Source organism: Callorhinus ursinus, unplaced genomic scaffold, assembly GCF_003265705.2.
Source record: "Callorhinus ursinus isolate GAN/ISIS: 27379988/994484 unplaced genomic scaffold, GSC_fseal_2.0 scaffold53, whole genome shotgun sequence".
Classification (NCBI taxonomy): domain Eukaryota; kingdom Metazoa; phylum Chordata; class Mammalia; order Carnivora; family Otariidae; genus Callorhinus; species Callorhinus ursinus.
In genome coordinates this window covers 8476249-8497633 of record NW_027397115.1, presented here as the reverse complement: position 1 = coordinate 8497633, position 21385 = coordinate 8476249, and the positions used below count along the sequence as shown (strand labels likewise).

General features: G+C 48.3%; 1 long non-coding RNA gene across 1 annotated transcript; it reads left to right on the top strand.

The window, feature by feature from the left end:
* The first annotated feature begins 4 nt into the window (after nucleotides 1-4).
* On the top strand, nucleotides 5-20340 carry LOC141371016 (uncharacterized). Its single transcript, XR_012375618.1, has 4 exons — nucleotides 5-890; nucleotides 1358-1474; nucleotides 2137-2220; nucleotides 20120-20340. It is a non-coding gene; the product is annotated as an uncharacterized lncRNA (long non-coding RNA).
* Nucleotides 20341-21385: the final 1045 nt, after the last annotated feature.

Sequence of the window (21385 nt, the reverse complement as noted above, 5' to 3'; positions counted from 1 at the left end):
GGGGCCTCGCCCGGCCGCGCGTCACAGCCAATCGGGAACCGCGCCGCGGCCGCGCTGGCCAATCAGCGGCCGCCGAGCCGCAGCCAACCGCGGCGCCGGGGGGCAGGAACGCCCCTGGTTGCAGCTGGGCACGGAAGGGTGGGGCGGCGGCACGTCCCTCCCCGCAGCGATCCGCCCCCGACCCGGGCCCCCCGCCGGCCCCCCAGGAATAGCCGGCGCGGCACCGCCCACCTCGCGCTCGGTTTACCGGCCTGTGCAATGGGCCGAGGTCGTGCGCCGCCGGACCCAGAAACGCGTTTCTTCAGCACGCACTGTCAAGCGCCTCCTGTGTGCGAGGAGCGCGAGTGGAGGGCGCCGGGCCGGGGCCAGGGAGCCAGGGCTTGGTGGACACTTCGAACAGTGCTCCCTGGCTGGGGCCCCCTCTGCCTGGGCTAGCCTCTCGAGCCCTACCGCGTGCAGAGGTTACGAGGACCGTGCGTCCGCCTACTGTGTGCCAGCTGGTGTTGAGCGCCCGCGAGCCCGAGCCCCAGGACCTCCTGTTCTCTAGAGGGAGAGGACAGTAAACTGATGAGAATGACCTTAAGCGTCACTGTAAGATTTGGGGAGCGCTTAGTATCCGTCAGACCCCGGGCCAAGAGCGAGTCAACAGCCTTTCATTGACTCCTAATAACCAGTGATGTTGCCTCCTCAGAGTCCCCTCCTGACTTCTCTGCTCAGAGTTGCTCCCTCCTCCAGTCACTGTGACATCATCATGTTTGGTGTTCACAGCGCTTGTCATGGGCAATGAACTTGCAGTTCATGTGTCACCCAGCAGAAAACCAGTTCCTGAGGGCCGGGACGTGCTTTGTTCACAGCTGAATCCCCATGTCTGGATCAGCATAGGGCACATGGTAGAAACTCAGTAAACGCTTGCTGAAGTGAATTAAGGCTCAGCCCGATGCTTTCATTCAAATCCTTTGCGCATTTAATAATTGGATTGTTTGTCTTTTATTGTTGAATTGTAAGAGTTCTTTATGTGTTCTGGACACTGGACTCTTATCAGATATATGATTTGCAAATATTGTTTCTCATTTTGTTTTCACTTTTTGCATAATGTCCTTTGATGCACAAAAATGTTTTTACTTTTAAAGAAATGTTTTTACTTTCGATGAAGTCCAGTTTTTGTGTTTTTTTCTTTCTTTGTGCCCTAGGTGTCATATTTCCTTGTTTTTTTCTTTTCTTTTCTTTTCTTTTTTTTTTTTTTACAACTTCATGGTATTCCATTGTGTGTCACAGTGTTGGGGGATGGAGCCCCTGCTGGCTTTGCCTCAAGTCAGTATCATGTTGATCTGGATTGCTCCATTCATTTATTCATCAGATCTTTACTGAGAATTGCTGTGGGCCAGATACTGTGTGAAATGCTGATGGTACAGCAGCAAACAAGACATGTGAGGGCCCTGTCCTCAGAGTTGCAAGAGGGACAGACAAGAAACAGGTAAAAATAATTCATTTAACTAGTTGCCTATTGGTTGTTTCCTGTCTTTAGATGTTGTAAACTTTTTATGTGATGTCAGTGTGGCATGTGAAGGTAGATCAAGAGGACACACTCTTGAAGTGGGATCGCTGTGATAAATGTTAAATGCCTTTGTCAGTTTGGTAGATATAGACAAACCATCATTAGGTAGGTGGATAGCGGGATTAGAATCACATGCTAATATATACTCCCACAGCTGTGTTCAAGAGTGCTTGTTCCCCACAGCCTTGCCAACAGAGTGTGGCTGTTTAAGTAGGATTAAAAATTCAGCCCTTCAGTTACACTAGCACATTTCAAGTCACCTGTGGCAGGTGGCAAGCGAACTGGACAGTACAGATGTAGAACATGTCCATCATCACAGAAAGTTCTGTGGGGCAGTTCTGGTAAAGAGTTGTGCAGTGACCTTGACTTTACATTTTATTTATTTATTTTTAAAGATTTTATTTATTTATTCATGAGAGAGAGAGAGAGAGAGAGAAAGGCAGAGGGAGAAGCAGGCTCCCAAGGAGCAGGGAGCCCGATGCGGGACTCGATCCCAGGACCCCGGGATCATGACCTGAGCCAAAGGCAGACGCCTAACCGTCTGAGCCACCCAGGCGCCCCTTGACTTTACATTTTAATAGGGTCTCTCTGGCTGCCCGCAAGGAATGAACTCAGGGGACCGTGCCGAGGCAGGACACCAGGAGGAGGTGACAGTGATGGCTCAGGTAGGAGCGGATGGAGGGTTAGACCGGGGTGATCGTGGATGTGGGGGAAGTGCTTGATTCTGGATGTGCTTTTGAAGGCAGAGCGGCGAGGCTTTGCTGGTCGATGAGATGGGGGGGTGAGGGAAATGGAAGTCGAGGATGACTTCCAGGTTCCTGGCCTGAGCCACTGGGAGGATGGGGGTGCTGTTGACTGAGCTGGGGGAGAACACAGTGGGAGCACGTTTGGGGAAGGGGGGAGACCAGCAGTTCTGTTTTGGGCATATTGCGTGTGAGATGCATGCTGGATGTTCCGAGCAGAGATGTCAAGTGGGTGTCGAGTTGTTTTTCTGGCCTTGAGAATGACATGCGCGTTTGGTCACCAAGTTAGAGCAAATCCAGAAAGGAGGGAAGAGGCAGAATCACACACCTAAGATGGGGATGGGTGGGCGGGGCAGAGGTCAAAGTCAGTGATGGGCAACGGAAGGAGCCCAGCCTTCGAAACTTGGAGTCTCACACCTCTGTTTCTGAGCCTATGTAGGTCCATTTTCCTTCGTTAAATGGAAAAAGAATGCTTCATAGGCTTTAGTAAGATTCACAGTGAACAGGTAGGCTACCTGGCAGGCAGGAGACACTGCAGAAATGTTCGTCGCCTCTCCTGTGTGTTACACTTGACTATGAAGGTGTTGGGATGAGATCCACACCCTCATCTGACATTGAAGATCCTGCTGATCTGGGCCCTGCTGACTCTCCAGCCTTGTCTCCTGACATCTCCCACTGTCATCCTGCCACAGGGCCTTTGCACTCGCTGTACCTGCTTCCTGGTGAACGGTCTCCCTGGAGAGGCATGTGCCTGGCTCCTTCTCCTCCTTTAGGTCTCTCTTCTCTGGTTCCTCCTGGCTCTGAGACTCAGGCTGCAAAGCTGCCCATGATGGACACCCCCGAGGTGTCACAGTGTTGGGGGATGGAGCCCCTGCTGGCTTGCCTCAAGTTACGATCATGTTGATCTGGATTGCTCCATTCATTTATTCATCAGATCTTTACTGAGAATTGCTGTAGGCCAGATACTGTGCGAAATGCTGATGGTACAGCAGCAAAAAGATAATCTAATTTCAGGTAAGGACCAATGATGTGGAGAAGTGAAGCAGGCTGCAGAGATGGGTGGAGAATGACAGGGAGTGCTTTATCAGATGAGGAGCAGAGGTGTCAGGAAGGCCTCTCTGAGGAGGTGGCAATTAAGCAGGGACCTGAAGGAAGTGAGGATACCCAGAGAAGATGTGCAGAGGCCCTGAGGCAGGACCATACTTGGTGTGTGCTCAACGGACAGCAAGGAGGCTTATGTAGCTGGAGCAGAGGGTGAGAGGAAGAAAGGGGGAAGGTGGGATCAGAGAGGTATGAGGGAGCCAGATCATTATGCATTACTTAGGCCAAATAAATGTTGAGTTAATGCGTGAATGAAAGAGGCAAACAGAGAGCTATGGGAATGCATACGTAATGGCTACCTACCTCAGGGTAAGAAATCAGGGATGGCTTCCTGGAGGAGGAGCTACCTGAGCTGACAACTGAAGTAAAGTAAGAACTGGCTGGGGAAAGGGAGTCAGGTGAGGTATGAGGGTCTTCCAGACACAGGGACTAGCATGCGCACAGACCCAGGGGTGAGAGATTGTTTTACTCAATTGAAGAAAAAAAAAACAACAATTGGCGAGGCTGGAGTATAGCAGGAGAGGAGAGTTGTAGAGAAAAGTAAGATCCATGGGGGCTTGGGCCATGCTTGGTGCCCTACATAGGAATCTGGACCTTTCCAAGGGCAGCACCAGGGTGCCCCGCAGAGTTGAAGGTCCAATTTGTGCTTTGAGAAGCTCCCCCTAGCCGCCGAGAGGAGGTCGACTAGAATGGGGTGAACCTGGTGGGAAGGGCGATGAGTGAGAAGCGTCCACAGGGATGATGGGTGAGGGGGCTGGAGGTCAAGGGAGGCTGCGACAGGGGCTTGTGCCAGCGGACCTCTTTCTCCCACCTCTTTATGCATCCTCTTCATCCGAGTGCGCTTATGCTGGGTGAACGTTTTCAGCGTCTGCTCCGAGCTGGCCCTGTGCTGTGGGCTGAGGGACCTGTGGGGAACAGAGTCTCACTCCTGAGAGATGTTCCTTAGTGACACACAGCGCCCTGTGTTGAGCAGAATGTTGAAGATCCTGCCTCAGGCATATTTACGTAGGCTCCGCACAACACAAATTGACTGCAAAAATGAGCTCCACTCTCATTTTAATTTTTACAATTCATTTATTCGCCCAGCAAATATTTATTGAGCATGTATTACAAGGCAGGGCCTGCTCTAGGTACTAGAAATGTAACAGGAAAGAAAGAAGACAAAAATCTCTGCCTCCTGGAGTTGACACCTGGGGGGTGGGAAGGGAGGTGGACAATAATCACTAAGGACTAAACTATGCTGACATGCTAGGGGGTGATGGCTGCTTTGGAAAAACAACAACAACAACAACAAAGCAGGGTAAGGAGGATTGGAAGCTGGGAGGATGGAGAGCAGGTTGAGTAGTTAACGAGGGTAGCCAGGGAATGCCTCACTGAGAAGGTGATAAACTAAAGATAGAAGGTGAGCAGACTAAAGGAGGGGATGGAGGGAGCCATATGAGACTGTAGGGGAATAGCGTTCCAGATAGAGCCAAAAGCCAGTGCAAAAGCCCTGAGGTGGGAAGGAGCCTTACTAGCTTTAATGATTGACTGAATGTATGGGCTGTTAAGAAAAAGTAGACTTGGGGCCCACAGGGACCTTAAAAGTTCCAGGTCATAGCCTAGCGGAAGGACCAAGGGCGTCAGAGTTTCCTGGCTGTGAGAAGAGTCTCAGAGACAAGGGGGGGGGGGCTGCAGTGCGGTCAGGATGCCAGCTATCCCGCTACCCCTAGAGGCTCTGTGTGCCCAGCCGGGCTGCTTGCTCCCTAAGTCAGTCTATGGGAACATCTCCTTCCCATTTCCCCTGTTCCCAGTAGGGCCTCCTACCCAGAAGGAAATGCCCCATGCTGTGCTCTGGCCTGCTCCAGGCTGTTTGCCAACACCCTGAAGGTACCTGCCTCCTGACCCTGCCACCACCACAGGGCATGGCTATGGACAGGAAGCCCTCCTTCCCTGGAGGGTCATGGCCAGACTACACCGACCAGTGGTGCATGCCTGTGCTATGGCACAACCATCCCTTAACTAAGCCTTCCTTTTTCTCTACATTTTAAAATGTTTTATTGTATGTGTGAGTCATGGGGATGGAGACATCTGCTTCTGGATGCCCATGCCCATTCCCCCTCCTTCATGGAAACAATGCTCCGAATTTTTGGAGGAAATCTCTCTTGCCTGCTTTCTCAGCTTGTGGTTTGTATGGGATGGACTCCATTTCTTTAATATAAGCCAAGCGACTTTGTCCAGCCACCTGGACATGGTGATTGGTTCGGAGATGGGTGTGTGACTTCAGATGGCCCAATCAGAGTGAATTTCAGGATCCTGCCATGGCATTTCATGGATCCAGGAATCCAAGCATCTTGGGACACAGATGCTTTCCCCCCATTGGATGTGAATGAGAAAGCAAGTCTCATCAGACTCTGCTGGCAGCATGAAGGGGTCATCTTTAGGGTGCATTCCCTGGAGCAGGCAGAGAGGAAAGACCAAGAGAAACCAGGTCCTTGGTGAGATCTTTGAGTGGCTGGATCAAGCCTTACCTGAAAGTGGTCCTCCCTTTCCAGTCAGGCAGACATAGGTTTATGTCTCAGCCCTACCACTTGTGTGCTGTGTGACCATGGGCAAATTATTTATTCTCGCAGGATGTCAGTTTCCTAATGTGGAAAATGGGGATAATAAGATTATGCCTGCTTTGCGAGGTCATTGTGAAGGTAAGCTAATAAATACATTGTGGTTAGAAGAGTGCCTGGCAATACATTTTAGCTATTGTTATTGGCATTAAGTAAATACCCAGAGCAAACCTTACCTGAACTGTGTGTGATCGTCTTCTGGACTTTACAGTTATAGGAAACCAATACGTCCTCTCTTTTTATTTTACCTCTTTCTTACTTGCAGAGTGTAGGGATCAAGATCAGGGTGGGATTGGGGAGAAACGGTGGGGGACTGGTGTTTGAAAGTGGCTATTTCTGTGTGCTGGATCTTTTAAGTACACTTGCTCTTTGGCCTCATTTTACAGGAAAAAAAACTGAGGCTCAGAAAAGTTAACTTGCCCCAAGATGAGTAAGATTTCATCAGGGAGAAAGGGTGAGGGGCGGTATGTTCGGCAGCAGGTGTGGCAAGATCAAGGGCCGTGAGGTGTGAATGCACTCGGTGTACTATTCCGGGAACAGGAGTAATTTGGAGTCCAGGGAATAAAAGATTAAAGCCATGTTTTAAAAACTAGAATAAAACATAGGTGAGTATGACAAGATCCTTTTAAAATCGTAATTTCTAAGATAACTTTAATTTTACAGAGAAGTTGCAAGGAGCAGTAAGCTTCCGTACCTCCTTCCCTCAGATCTCCCAATCATCAACATTTTGTTACACTTGATTTGTCATTTTCTCTCTGTGTGTATAAATTTTCTGAACCATTTTGAGAGTCAGTTATAGATGCGATGTCCTTTTACCCTTAAATACTTCAGTGTGTGTTTCCTAAGAATAAGGACATTCTCATACATGGCCACAGGTTTGAAACAGGTTTCAAAATGAGGAAATTTAACGTTCGCAGAAGGTTATAATTTCTATTGTCCATATCCAAATACCACTAATTGCACCCATATGACCTGAAATCTTTAGTGACTACCAAGGTCATTGTACCCCTTCCAAAGGGAAAAAATGTGTGCCTGCCCAAAGAGAAGAAAATCATGAACATCCATACATCTGCTTAAAGCCTCTGTGCTTAGACTTCCTACTTGTAGGCTCTGTATATCTCAAGTAGTGGTTTTCAACTGGGGATGCTTTTGACCCCTATGGGACATTTGACAATGTCTTGAGACATTTGTGGTTGTCACAACTTGGGGGTGGTAATATGCTATTGTCATCTCATGGGTAGAGAAGCTAGGGACGCTGCTAAATGTCCTACCATGCACAGGACAGAGAATTCTCCGACCAAAATGTCAATAGTGCTGAGGTTGAGAAACTCTGATCTGCAAGTAAACTGGGGAGAGACACCTCCCTTTGCTGCCATCGGAGCACCCTGTGGGCTTCCAGTTCACCCCAGCAATTCTATTTCTCTCCAGCTATCCTGGAAAACCCCCACGCCTATAGGCGTAGGGAGGCCCAGCCAAGGCTGTTTACGATCGCTCCGAACTGGAACTAACCCACGTGTCCTATTAGGAGGAGACTGATAAAATAAAACTGTGGAGTCACGCTGTGGTCACAGCTCTTCCCTCAGCTCTGTTTGCATTTCTGTAAAACAGGGTTGGGGGTGTGGGATTGGAAGGATGCCAGTTATCTTGGGTCCGGCTGCTACTTTATGACTTGTGGGCATAACTGCTTCTGACTCATGCACAATTGACGCATTGGGATTATGTGCTCACCAGTCTCTGGGCTTTTATTTACAGGAGGCTGCCCGGGAATGTCTCTCCACTGGAATCAAGGGCAGGGCCTCTGCTGAGTCACCTCTGGCCCCTAGGACCCCAGCTCAGGGTCTAGTTCATTGGAAAAGCAGCTGCCGTTCCTTTGGTGCCAACTATATGCTGGGCCCAGTGCTCTCACGTGGCATGAGCATACTTCTTCTCTTATCTGCATGTTATAAATGAGGACACTAAGGCTCAGAGAGGTCATGACACACAGCTGGGAAAGGCAGAATTGCGATTCAACCCAAGATGAATCAAATTCCAAAGTCTGGGCTATTTCTAGTCTGCTGCGACTTCTCTTACACGTGGTAGGTGCTCACAAAAATATGGGTGGCAGAGGGTGGACAATATATTCATTGGTTATAAACCCCGAGTTTTAGCAGATAACACAGCTGCCCAGCTATATTAGCAACAGACTGCTGTTCCAGCCTCTCTTGCAGCAGTATAGGACATGTGACTAATTCTGGCGAATCGAATAAGAGCGGAAGCGGCACAAGACATTCTGGTTTGTGCCCTTAAAGAGATTGACTTCTGCTTCCTTTTCTCCACTTCCCACTGGCAGGAATGTAGATGTGATGGCAATGTTAGAGTAGCCACATTGGGCCATGAGATGGAAGCTGCCAGTCGAAGATGGATGAGTTATAAGATAGAAAGAGTCTGGGTCCCGGGGCGCCTGGGTGGCTCAGTTGGTTGAGCATCTGACTCTTGATTTCGGCTCAGGTCATGATCTCAGGGTTGTGAGATGGAGCCCCACGTTGGGCTCTGTGCTCAGCGTGGAGTCTGCTTGAGATCCTCCCTCTCCCTCTGCCCTTCCCCCCACTTGTGCTCTCTAAACAAACAAACAAATAAATAAAATCTTTAAAAAAAAAAAAAAGAAGAAAGAAAGAGTCTGGGTCCCTGATACCATAAAGCCACCATCCAACCCTGGACTGCTTTCCTTCAGATTAATGTAAGAGAGGAAGATAAATGATTTTCTTGTCTAGGAAACACTTGTTATTTGAGCCATTCTTGAACAGTGTGGATCTGGTATCTCACCAGTGCAGTTGTTAAGTGAGTGAACAGATGATTGAATGACAGAAGGAACGGTCAGACACAGGTCCGTACACGTATAAAAGTGTACAGACTGCCCTTGTGCTGAGGTGGGAGCATCTGACCAAGTGTAGTGGAAAAATCTGTGGCCAGAAGAGCCAGTTTCAGACCTGGCCCTTGTACTAACTTGCCGAAGGCTCCTGGGTAACCCATGTGCCCTCTGTGGGCCCCACCCTCCTCAGCTGTAAACCAGGCTGAGCAAGTTCATGGAGTCTGTGCAATTTAAAGATTTTCACTGATCTTTGCAACTCCATTTCTAGAAATCCATTCCCAGAGAAATTCTCACCTCAGAGCTCATGACCACAGGTGCTAGGATATAGCTGCACCTTGGTCTGTGGAGGAGAAACTTGGAACTCTCCTTAAAGGTAATGAGATAAACGATGGCACATTAATGCTCTGGGGCGCTGACAGCGGACTGTGGCCACCAAGGATTCTCTGGTGACACCTCCTGGCACAAAATGAAACTGCAGCCCAGCTTGGCGAGGCACTGGGAATTTCCAGAACCAGAGAGATTCAGGGTGGCTGTGAGCGTAGTGTGGGAAGCCACAGAGCAAGGAGAGATTTGGAAGGAAGGCACCAAGGTGAGGAGGCGGCCTGGGTTCGAATTCCAGCTTCACTACTTACTAGCTAGGTGAGCGTGGGCCGAGTTGGGACTTTTTCTGAGCCTCAGTTTCTTCTATAACATATGGACCCATGGGTCCACCTTATGGATGTCTCATGAGGATTTGATGAGAGAATTCATTCATTAGATTAGTTTTTTTTTAATATTTATTTATTTGGGACAGAGAGAGAGCACGTGAGCATGTGGGGGGAGGGGCAGAGGGAGAGAATCTCAAGCAGATGCCCCTCCGAGTGTATAGGGCTCAAATGACTGAGCCACCCAGGCACCCCCAAAGCTCATTCCTTTTTTATGGCTGAGCAATATTCCACCATGTGTCTATAACTTGACTAATTTCATGGTTTCTCCCTTTGTATTAAGACTTTAATCCACGTGAAGAGTCTGCCTTTGTTTGCAGTTTTGTTCGGGGCCAGTTTCCCAACAGCATCTCCTGGACCATCTCTCCTTTCCCCGGCAGGCTGTGGTTCCATGCACTGAGGTTCTTAGACAACTGTGGTCGGCTCCAGCCCCCCTGCGTTCCCTCGTTGGCTTGCGTCTCTGTGGGCCAGCACCCCACTGTTTTTATTATACTGGCATGTGCCTTTTTCGGCCTGTAGGGGAAGTCTCCTCTTTACTATTCTTTCTTAAGGTTGCGGCTGTCCGTGCCACCCTATCCAGTCCTCAGAACACCGTGTATCAATGAGTGCAATCCTTTCTCCCACAGGACAGGTGAGAAAATAGGCTTCAGGGAGGGGACGTGACTTGATGAAGTTTGCAGAGCTGACAAAATGCAGAGCTAGGACAAAAGCAGCCCTGGTCCCCAGCCCCCAGCTGCCTCTCCTATCTAAGCCCACCCGGTTTTAGCTTCAAGAAGGGGGAAAGGGCTGCAAAAGCCTACCACGCGGCTTACCTTCCAGTTTGCTCTCAGATCCCTTCCTTGTGGCAGGAAAGGAAACCACTGTGCATTTAAACAGAGAGACTTTCCAACGGGGAACTGGTGACAGGGATGGTGGAGGAGCCCAAAAGTCAAAAAAGAGGGTGTGAAAAAGCTCAGAAATTTGCATCAGAAGTCCTTGCCCCCTCTAAGCTGGAGGGAGCAAGGGAGGAGGAAATGTTACAGTAGCCCAGGGCTTGTGCCACTCAGCAAAACTGGAAACATATCTCTGGGATAGAACTGTGAACCACCATTAGTTGAGCATTTACTATGTGTCAGGATCTTCCACTGCTATTTTACGTGCATTCTATATACACAGGATGCCGCTCCTTCTGGCCTCTGCTCAGACCTCCTCAGAGACACCCTCTAATAATGCTGCCACCCACACAGATCCAACTTCTGCTTTATTTTCCTTTATAGTATTATCAATACCTGAAATTATCCCATACGCATGTTTGTCTGTTGTGTCCCCCCACCTGCCCGGCCACTAGAGTGTCAGCCCCGTGAGGGCAGGACTCAGGGCTTGGTGTATTTTGGTGCCTGGATGAGATTCTCAATCAACCACATCATAGGTACTCGATGTTCCTCCAATAACTAATCTGGGGGCGCCTGGGTGGCTCCTTTGGTTAGGCATCTGACTCTTGGTTTCGGTTCAGGTTGTGATCTCATGGGTCGTGGGATTGAGCCCCGCGTCAGGCTCTGTGCTTAGTGCAGAGTCTGCTTGAAATTCTCCCTCTCTCCCTCTCTCGCTCCCCCTGCATGCATGTGCACGTGCTCTCTTTCTCTCTCTCTAAATAAAATCTTAAAAAAAAAAAAAAAAAGGGAAAGAGATTTTGACACATGCTACAAGGTGGAGAGATCCTGAAAGTGTTATGCTAAGGGAAATAAACCAGACACGGAAGAACAATGATAGGCAGATTCATATGGACAGAAAGTAGGATGGTGACTGCTAGAAGCTGGGGAGGGGGAGGACTGGGAGTTATTGTTTAATAGGGACAGAGTTTATGTTGGGAACGATGGAAAATTTTGGGTATTGACAGTGGTGATGGGTACAAGATACTGTGAATGTAATTAATACCACTGCATTGTACACTTACAAATGGTTAAAATGATAAATATTATATATATTTTACTCCAAAAAAGCACTCTCCCATTAGTAAAAGAATAGTCAGAAGGTCACTCTATGCCTAGAGGTGAGAAAGGACTTTTTAAATTAAGTCAGTTTCAAAAGCACAAGCATAAAGAACCTGATTCAGAAACGGTCAAGGAACCTGAATAGACATCTTCCCCCCCTCTAAAAAAAAAAAAAAACAAAAACCCTTCAGATGGCCAGTGTACACATGAAATGATGCTCAGTGTCATTAGGGAGATACAAGGGGATACCACTTCGCACCGCATAGGATGGCTCTCATAAAAAAACAGAATGGAAAATAACCTGTTCCGGTGAGCATGTGGGGACACTGGAAACTTGCTCAGTGCTGGTGGGAATGCAAAACAGGACAGCTTGTGTGGAAAGCAGTTTGGCGCTTCCTGGGAAAGTGAAAACATAGAATTACCATATGATCCGCAATTCCACTTCTAGGTTTATCCCTAAAAGAATTGAAAATGAACTCAGATTCTCATACACCTGTTCCCAGCAGCATCATTCACCACAACCAGAAGGCGAAAACAATGCAGATATCCGTTGACAGGTGGATGGATGCACAAAATGTGGTTTATCTGAATGATAGGATATTATTTAGCCTTAAAAAGAAGTGGAATTCTGACACAGGCTACAACATGGATGAACCTTGAAGGCATTATCCAGGGGAAGCAAGCCAGACACAAAAGGACAAATATTGTACAGTTCCACTTATTTGAGGTACCCAGAGCATCACGTCCATAGAGACAGAAAGTGGAATAGAGGTTTCCAGAGGCTGGGGCAGGAGGACGACAGAGTTTCCATTTGGGGAGATGAGAAAGTTCCAGAGATGGATGGTGGTGATGGTTGCACAACTCTGTGATTATAGTTAATGTCACTGAATTGTACCCTTAAAAACCACTAAAATGGTAAATTTTATGTTATCTGTATTTTACCACAACAAAAAAACCCCACAAATGTATAAAAGGCAAAAAACATTTTTTTTTTTGCATTACCCTGATAATATCAAAATTAAGGAATTCTGGCCAAAGGATACCACGGACAGAGTAAATAGGCAGGTGTCAAGAGTGTGAAGACATTGCAGTGTCTAAAATTGCCATGCTTAGAATATACAGGAAACTTGCAAATAGACAACAGCGGAAAAGACAGCATCCCCCAAGGAAAAGGGACAATGGATGTGGAGAGCAATTGACAGAAGAGGAAAACTACCAGCAAATGAAGCAGGCTCAAACTCATTAGTAATAGGATATGCGAATGAAAACAACCAGGAAATATCCCTTTACGCCTGTGAGGTTGGTAAAAATCAAAAAGCTGGACAGCACCCAGATTCTGGTTTCAAAATACCATTCTCCTGTAAAAGGAACCAGGGCTGGGTTAAGACAAGTAGAAATGGAGCCTGGAACATCTTGTCCCAGAAATAAGGGAATGCCCAGAGAATGATGGGGACATGGTGGAAAGACCCAGGAGCCAGTAAAAGGTGACTTAGACTGGCCGAATCTGGGTCACTTTGAGCATCAAAATAAGTAACGGTAGTGATGGATTTATTACCCCTCGGCTAACATAAAATCCACGGGTCTCTCCTGATATAAATGAATAAACAAATAAAGTGGGAGTATGGTGATTTTAAGATATGCCCACCAATTCTTTGACTTACTGTCTTATCTCCATTCTTGTCAAGAGGTGGACTCTCATTCACTTTCCCTTGCGTGGGGGCTGGACTCAGTGATCCCATTCGGATGGGTAGAATATGGCAGAATCTATGCTGTGTCAGAGAACAAGGTCAGTAAAAGGCAGGTATTTCCTTTCTCCTTGCCATTCTCTGCCATAACTCTCTCTAGGGGAAGACAGCTTCCGTGTCATGGGGACACTCAGGCATCCGGACAAACAGGGCCACGTGTTGGGGGACCGAGGAATCCCTTAACAGCCCTGTGAGCGAGTCATCTTGGAAGCAGGTGCCTCTGTGCTGAGCTGTCCCACACAAGTCACTAGCCACCCATGGCTGTTTAGTGCTGGCTATGGCCAGTCCAAATCGGAACGTGCTGTGAGAAATACACACTGAAAAAGAGATGTCAGATACATCAATAATTTTTCATATTGAGAACGTGTTGAAATGCGATTTGAGTTCCATTGAATTAAATACAGTATATTACAAAAATGAATTTTGCCCCTATCTCTTTCTACTTTTTAAACTGTGCCTGCTGGAGAACTAAAAGTTAAGCATGTGGTTCTCATGTACGGCTCACATTATATTCCTCCTGGCTGCCGATGCCCCAGCACCTTTGAGCTTTCAGATAATGGCAGCCCCAGCTGACATCCTGACCTCCTGAGACAGCCCAAGCCAGAACCTTCCAGTCAAACTCCAGATGAAAAAATGAATGATTATTGCCTTAATCTGCTATGTTTTGGGGTCATTTATTACGTAGCAATAGACTGAGGCAGACATCATATGTGATGTTAAAACGTGAAAATCAGACTGTGAAAAGTTAGTGAACTTTGGAGGATTAACAAAATAGTTAGGTGGTTTAAAAATATCTCCCCACAAGCTACTTCTCATTATAAAGAGAAAATACAGTAACTTCACAGTGGTGAGACCTGGCTGACATCATCTTGACCACGTGATCAATATTGACATCACTAGTAAGGGGTCAATGGCTCTTGGGTGTCTCCCGATGGCAAGCACTGAGGAGGACAAACATACCACCACTTGGGCGGTTCCTGACAAAGGTGCAGAGCCTGAGTCTAACCATGAGTAACTTCAGACAGAGCCATGGGAGGGACATTCTGCAAAACAACCAGTCTGTCCTCTTCAAAAGTGTCAAGGTCATGAATAAGAAAGACCGAGGAATCGTTCCCAATTAAGAAAGCCAGGACAACTAAATACTGTGAGTGCAGACCCCAGCACACCTCACCCCTAAACACTTCAGCGTGCCTATCATCAGCTAGAGTTCAATCTTTGTTTCTGTCTTGAAAACATATGCAGTGAAATGCACAAATCTTAGGTGTACTTTTGATTATTTTTGGTAAGTGCATCTACCTGTGTTGCCCAAACTCTTTCCAAGATAGAGAACATTAAGTGGGTTTGAATCGAGTCCCTCAGAGAGAAATGTTCAAGTCCTGACTCTTGGTAATTGTGAATGTGACCTGATTTGGAAATAGGGTCTTGCAGATGTAACCGAGTTAAGATAAGATCATCCAGGATTAGGGTGGACCCTAAATCTAACGACTGGCGTCTTTATGAGAGAAAGGAGAAGGAGATTTGGACACGGGCACACATAGGGGGAAGAAGGCCATGCAGAGACAGACACAGAGATTGGAGGGATGCAGTGTCAAGCCCAGGAATGCCAAGAATTGCTGGTAACCACCATTAGTTGGAAGAGGCAAGGAAGGATTCTTCCCCAGAGCCTTTGGAAGGAGCGTGGCCCTGATTTCAGACTTCAGACTTGGAACACGTTGTTTTAACCCACGTAGTTCGTGGTGGCGTTTTATCATGGCAGCCCTAGGAAACTAATACAGAACATTACCATCACCCCAGAAAGTACCCTCATGTTTCCCCATTTGAGCCTGCCCATCCCCCAGTTTGAGGCAGCCACTGTTCTGCTGTTTCCTGCCATAGATGAATTTTGCCTATTTTTCTAAATTTTCATATACAAGGAAGCATGCAGGGCATATTCTTTTGTGTCTGGTGTCTTTTGCTCCGTGCAAGATTTCGTAGGTGGTTCCAGCTTGTTTGCATCTACCAGTAGCTGGTTTGCCTCTGATTAAAGTCAGTTTGCTTGAGGGGGAGGCAAATTTTGAAGTTGGGGAGGGGAATGGGCAACAAGGATGGGCAATTTATCTTCAAAGCTGGCCTTGGGGCCCCCTGTCCTGGCCTCTGTGACCTCTCAGCTTTCCAACCTGTGGGGGCTTTCCCCCCTTAGACAGGCACTGGGGAGGTTGGAGGCTGGGCTCTCCTGCCACCTGGCGGCGATTTTGGATAGTGCACCCACAGATGCCTGCAAAGGCCTAGTGGGGTGAGGAGATTGTGGGTCAGGCAAGTGGTTGGGCCCCCAAATCACTGAGCACCTACATCATTTCACTGTGTGTGTGTGTACGTGACCTAGATTAGGCTGACCTTAAGGGGCTGCTGGGAGAGGCCGATTACCCGAAACTAACTCCAGTAGGGGCAGAATGGGATTCTAGAGGCACAAACTGTGGGGAGTGCAGAGGAAACAGGGAGTCATTTGACTTGGGCGCTCAGGGCAAGTTTCTCCAGGCATCGTCTCAGCTGCAGGTGGAAGGGAAGGGTGTTGAAGTAGAGGGAACAGCACAAGCAAAAGTGTGGAGACAGGACCAGGCAATGTATGACTTTCTAAACTCAAACAGATAATAAGGTAACACATATCCGTCGTGAACGTTTTAAAGTTAGAAAAAAAAAAAATGTAGGTCCTCCTCCCACTTCCCACGTCAGTCCCCAGCCCTCTTCCCGTGGAAGACTCACTTTAGTGGCTCCCGCCAATAGGATGAATGGTGGTGTCGGTTTTGGACTTAAGCCTAAAGAAGGCCGAGCATTTTTCATGTCTGCGCTCCGGGGAAGCCAGCTGCCGTACGAGAGGTGTGGCTACTGCGCTGGGAGGACCACGTGGGGAGGGAGAAACGACATAGTGGGGAACCGCGGGACCGAGGACGAAGCCGGCGGACATATGCTCCGGCTGGCCATCAACCCATCGGGCCGTCTAGCTGAGATGTCACACACGGGGGTAAAGGAGTCACCTCGGACGTTCCAGCCAGCAGCCAGCACTGGGCAGAGACAAGTTGCCCAGATTTCTGATCCACAGGATTGGGAGCAAACCAAATGGCAGTTGTATTAGGCCACTAAGTTCTGGGGTGTGTTATCACACAACATATTCAGAGCACCCCGGGCCCTAGGCTGCCCCTGGTCGCCGGTTTCTTGGGGCCCTTTCATTGGGAGAAACCTTCTGAAACACACACATGAGTGAAGTCCTGCATCTCCTCTCAGTTCTGTGGGGGTTTGCACACCACACATTCCGGCCTGCACTTGGCTTTTTCCTCTTAATGTTAGATCTTGGCTCCAGATGTGTGTTGTTCCGTACGGTACCCACTAAGCACAGGAGGCTGTTTACATTTAACTTAAATGGAATAAAATACAAAATTCATTTCCTCCATCACACTAGCCTCAATTGCTTACTGGCCATGGGTGGCTAGTAGGTCCCATATGACACAGCACAGATGTCGAACATTGCCATCATCCCAGAAAGTTCTATGGGACGGTGTGGGTCTGGATCCCCTCCCTCAGCCTCTTCTTCATCCCTCATGCTCAGCAGCGGCATAGTATTCCCCGGTGATGGTAGCCACTGATGCTGTCCACAGGCTCCTGCTATTGCCATGTCCATTTTTCTTTGTGCAGCTGTATCTTTGTAGTATAAATGCCCAGCATTTCTGGGCCCAATGATGTTTCTGGGCCAAACTACAACTAGAGGTTCTACCACTTCACACGGCCACTAGAAGTTTGTAAGAGTGTTTGCCTTCCCGCACCATGGGCACCTCTCCGTGTTGACATATGAAGATCTGCCTTGTCCTTTTTTTTTTCTTTTAAAGATTTTATTTATTTATTTGACAAAGAGAGAGAGAGAGAGAGAGAGAGCACAAGCAGGGGGAGTGGCAGGCAGAGGCAGAGGGAGAAGCAGACTCCCCGCAGAGCAGGGGGAGCCCGATGTGGGACTCGATCCCAGGACCCTGGGATCATGACCTGAGCTGAAGGCAGTTGCTTAACCACTGAGCCACCCAGGCAGCCCCCCCTCCTTTTTTTTAAATTGTAAAATTCAGATAACGTGAAATTTACCATCTTAATTATTTTTTCCATCTTATTTGTAAATGTACAGTTCATTACGTATATTCATACTGTACTACAGCCATCACCACCATCCATCTCCAGAAGCTTCTCATCATCCCAGATGGAAACTCTGTCCCCATTAAACAGCTCCCCACTCCCTTCTCCCCTGACCCCTGGCATCCACCATGTTACTTTCTGTCTTTGTGAATTTGACTGCTCTTGGGACCTCATCTAAGTGGAATCATATGGTAATTGTCCTTTTGAGCGTGGTTTATTTCACTTAGTATCGCATCCTCAAGGCTCATCCATGTTGTGGTATATCTGAATTTCCTTCCCTTTAAAGGCTGAATAATTGTCGTATGTATAGACCATATTTTGTTTATCCATTTATACATCGATGGACACTTGGGTTGCTTCCACATTTTTGGCCCTTGTGAATAATGCTGCTGTGAGCATGGGTGTGAATGTATAACGTCAAAACCCTGCTTTCAGTTCTTTTGGGTATACAGCTAGAAGTGGAATTACCGGATCATATGGTAGTTCATATTTTTAATTTTTTGAGGAACTGCCATACTGTTTCCCAACAGTGGCTGCACCAGTTTGCATTCCCACCAACATTTTCTCTGTATCTTCACCAACACTTATTTCCTATTTTTCTTGAGAGTAGCCATCCTAGTGGGTGTGGGGTGGTCTCTCATGGTGGTTTGGATTTGTATCTCCCTAACGATCAGTGACTGAGCATCTTTTCACGTGCTTATTAGCCATTCACATACCTTCTTTGGAGAAATGTCTATTCAAGTCCTTTCCCTATTTTTAATTGTGTTGTTTCTCTGTTGTTGAGTTGTGGGAGTTCCTTACATATTCTGGATATTAACGTATCAGATACATGATTTACAAGTATTTTCTCCCATTCCTTAGGGCTGACTTTCCACTCTATTGATTTTTCCCTTGGCTGCACAGAAGTTTTTAATTTTGACATCACCTGATTTATCTACTTCTTTCTTTTGGGGGCTGGTGCTTCTGGTAGTCACATACCTTATCCCTTTAAATGGCTACGGAGCGGTCCATATGAAGTGTGGCTGTCTTGTAACTGGATCTATCAGCAAATCCTGAAAGTTCTACTTTCAAAACAGATTCAGAATCTGACCCCTTCTCTCACCACCTCCACGGCCACCCTGCTGCTGGAGTCTCCCATCAGCTGCTTGCATGGACTGCGGTTACCTTCTCCCTGGGCTCCTCGCTTCCTCTTGGCTGCTAGTAGCGTCCACCCTCCTCGACTTGCAGCCAGAGGGATTCCGTTAGAACCCAAGTCAGATCCTGTTCCTCTTCTGCTCAGAACTCTCCATGGCTCCCAGCTAACGTGGAGTAAAAGCCAAAGTCTATTCAGTGCCCCACAAAGCCCTGGGGGATATGGCCCCGACTATTTCTTGGTTTCTTTTTTTTTAAAAAATATTTATTTATTTGAGAGATAGAGACCACAGGTAGGGGGAGGGGCAGAGGGAGAGGGACAAGCAGACTCCTGCTGAGCGGGGAGCCCAATGCATGGGCTCCAAGATCATGACCCGGGACCCAAGATCATGACCTGAACCGAAGTCAGACGCTTAACCGACTGAGCCATCCAGGCACCCCTGGCCCTTATGATTTCTGAAATAATTTCCTCCTACTGTCCACCTACTCCACCCACAGCAACTGCATGGGCCAGGCATGCTCCTACGTGAGGACCTTTGCACCTACCATTCCCCCTTCCTCTGACCACTCTAAAGTCAAAAATCCACGCCAGCCCCCCACCCCCTCTCCCGCATTCCTCATTCCCCTCCTCTGCTATATTTTTCTCCAGGGTGTTTACCGGGATCTAACACAATGTACACGTTACTCATTTATCTTGTTTCTTGTTTGTCTTCTCCAAGGAGAATGTCAACAGGCATCACTCTGTCTTGTTCGTGAATATGTTTCTATAGCATGAGCCACCATAGATGCCAAAAACTATTTGATGAATGACTAAGTGAAAATGAGCACCTTTTGTCTGTAGACATTGGTTCGTTGGACATTTTTATTTCTTTCAGTAGCCTCTCCTGTCCTGTGAATATCTCTCATAGCCATAGTGCCCACCTCTGCATCCCAAAGCAAGAGGATTCACTTAAATCACTCTTGCATTCCCAGAGCCCACCACATGGTGGCAGCATATGAACAGACAAGTTTCATGAGCCAGCCCTGAGCATCTCCCAGGACTCCAAAACCCTGGATCCCAGGATATTTGGCTTGGCAGCTCTCAGGGATCTAATTTCAGCCCCAGTTGGTAGATGGGGAAAGTGAAGCTTTAAAGAGGAGGCGTAGTGGGGAAAATCTTGGAATCAGGGACCTGGCTTTTCAGTCTGGCTCTTTTACTGGTTCCCTGTGATCTAGGGGAAGGTCCTAACCCTCTCTGGACCTGTTTCCCATTAGCCTACTTTGTGAGGCTTCCATGACTTACCAGGGTCAGGCCCTCTGGGGGGACTAAGGGGATGCATTCCCATGTGTCACAGTGGGCCAGTGGGAGGGGAACTGCTGGCTCAGAATGCCCCAAGACAGAGGGGTATTATTATCCCGTTCTGTAGACCAGGGCCTGAGGTCTAGAGGACACACTGGAGTGTCCCAGCCAGGAGGGTACAGAACAGGAACCAAAGCCCGCCCCCTGCAGGCCCCCCATTCCAGATCCACTAGAGACCGGCTCCATGGACCATCTCTGATGGTTCCTCTTTCAGCCTTTTGTTTCTACCTGCAGGCTGATTTCTACCTCCTGCGAACACCTTTGACCATTCTCCATCAAAGGAACGACATTGGGACCCCCTTTGGGCAAGTTGCCTCGGTTTTCTGCTCCTGAAAATGGGGCCAAGGAGAAGCTGCAGAGGCTGGGAGAAGGGATTTTTTGAAAGCAGTTTGGGGGCAGAGGACGGTGTGCATCCGGGTAGGAAAGAGCCTGTTCCTCCACAGCCCCCGCCTGGTTCCTGCCCACACTTACAGCCACAGAGGCCCAGCCCACGGATTCTGGTTTTAAAAGAGAAGCTGAAAATTGGAATTTTGATGTGAAGTCTCCTGATTTTTAAATGTTGGCAATAAGTTCATTAGGGAAAAAAACCACACACACAACAAAGCAAAATGCCAGGGGGTCACACTGAACACATCTGCGGGTTGGATTTGACTCCTGGCTGCCTTGTTTGAGACCCTTCCTCACCCCAGGCTCTGACAGACACCTAGGGGGGGACGGTAGCCGGTAGGGGGCATTGTGGGTGGTGTCAGGTGGAACCCGGCTTCTGGGCTCTCCCTGGTGCAGGACCACGGGGCGTGCTGGTAGCCTCTGAGCCCTAGTCGTTGCGGGCCCGTCAGACCCTCGTTGGAGGGGAGGCTGAGCGTTCTTGGTGCGGCAGTAGGCAGGGCCTGTTGAGCAATGAGGCTTGTAAACACAAGGGCTTACGTCACCCAAGCACGCAGCCTCTGGGGGCACCTGGGGTGGCGGCAGATTTCTCCGTCAGGCCAGCGTGGGGAATCTTGAGCAGGGAAGCAAAAGGCTCAGTGTCTGGTGGGTGAAGTCCATCCTGGGGCCAGCAGAACAAGACCCTGATGGGGTGAGTCTAGTCCTTGGGGGCTGGTCACCAGGATCGGGTTGCCCCTCGACTCACTGTGTGACCCCGGGGCACCGTCCTCTGGAACTCAGTTCTTCCATTCAGAAAATGGGGTTCACATAACCCAGACCCGTTATGACTTATTACAAGCCCAAAGGGGGAAGGTGAGCCTGGAAAGACTAGTCCTTTCCACCCCTTAAATGTGACCTTGGCCTCAGTTTCCTCATTTGTCAAGTGGAGATAATGGGATCTGTTTCCTACAAGTTATCAAGAGGATTAAATGAGTTAATACACGTGGAGAGCTTAAAATGTGGTTCAGAGAGGGTGGAAGACGTGCTTGAGGACACACAGCAAATCCTCTAATTCGCTTCAGACCCCCCAGGTCTCACTGCAATCTCCTCAGAACCCTGATAGGTGTGTGTGTGTGT